General features: G+C 65.2%; 1 non-coding gene across 1 annotated transcript; it reads right to left on the bottom strand.

Annotated features, from left to right (window-relative positions):
- Positions 1-477: 477 nt before the first annotated feature.
- TRNAN-GUU (transfer RNA asparagine (anticodon GUU)) lies at positions 478-551 on the bottom strand. The gene has a single exon. It is a non-coding gene; the product is annotated as a tRNA-Asn (tRNA).
- Positions 552-815: the final 264 nt, after the last annotated feature.

The following is an 815-nucleotide window of genomic DNA, read 5'->3' as shown; positions in this document are numbered from 1 at the left end:
GTGCCGGAGCTCCGTAAGCGCAGTGCCTCCCGCAGCACGTTCACCCCGCACCGCGTCACCGCTCATCACCGTTCTGCACCTCGGATGGGAGATCCTCCTTCGCACTTTCCGCTACGGGAGGAAAGAACGAATAAAAAGAGCCGGCACAGAGCCGGGGTCGGCACAGCCGCACTGCGGTTGGCCCGGACGATGGCTGCGCAGACCGGGGCTCGGTCGGGCCGCCCCTCTCGCGGCGGGACGCGGACATGAGACGGGAGGTGCCGGCGGGGCCATCGCCAGTCCCCGGCACCGCTCGGCTCCGGGCTCGGCTGCCGCTGCGGCTGCGCCCAGCGCCGCTCCCCGCCGGGGGCCCCCCTGCTCAGAAACACGCGGCGCCTGTACAGCCGCCAGCGCTAATCTCACATCCTCCCGACGCGCGCACACAGTCAAAAACGACGGCTGGCGGCGGGGGGGGCGTAGAGCCAAAAGTGCGGCTGTCGTCCCTGGGTGGGCTCGAACCACCAACCTTTCGGTTAACAGCCGAACGCGCTAACCGATTGCGCCACAGAGACTGCCCCGCTTTCCCTCTTTGCGGCACGGGTGATGCCCGCGCTGCCCAGCACTGCGGCCGCGCCGCTTTCCTCTGCCTGGCTGAGTGAAACGAAACAAAACCCGGTTCCCCAACGCTACGTCCTGAGCGGCCTTAAAAGAGAGCCGAGTGAACAGTGACAACAGCGGGTTACCTTATCGTAGGCAGTCCGAAATGCTGATCCCTCATAGTGGGCTTTAACCGGGTAGGCTTTTCTCTGATTCTGTGAAATACATTCACAGATTGG

The sequence above is a fragment of the Tympanuchus pallidicinctus genome, unplaced genomic scaffold (assembly GCF_026119805.1).
Source record: "Tympanuchus pallidicinctus isolate F22 unplaced genomic scaffold, pur_lepc_1.0 scaffold3, whole genome shotgun sequence".
In the NCBI taxonomy this organism is placed as follows: domain Eukaryota; kingdom Metazoa; phylum Chordata; class Aves; order Galliformes; family Phasianidae; genus Tympanuchus; species Tympanuchus pallidicinctus.
This window is presented reverse-complemented; position numbering and strand designations above follow the sequence as displayed.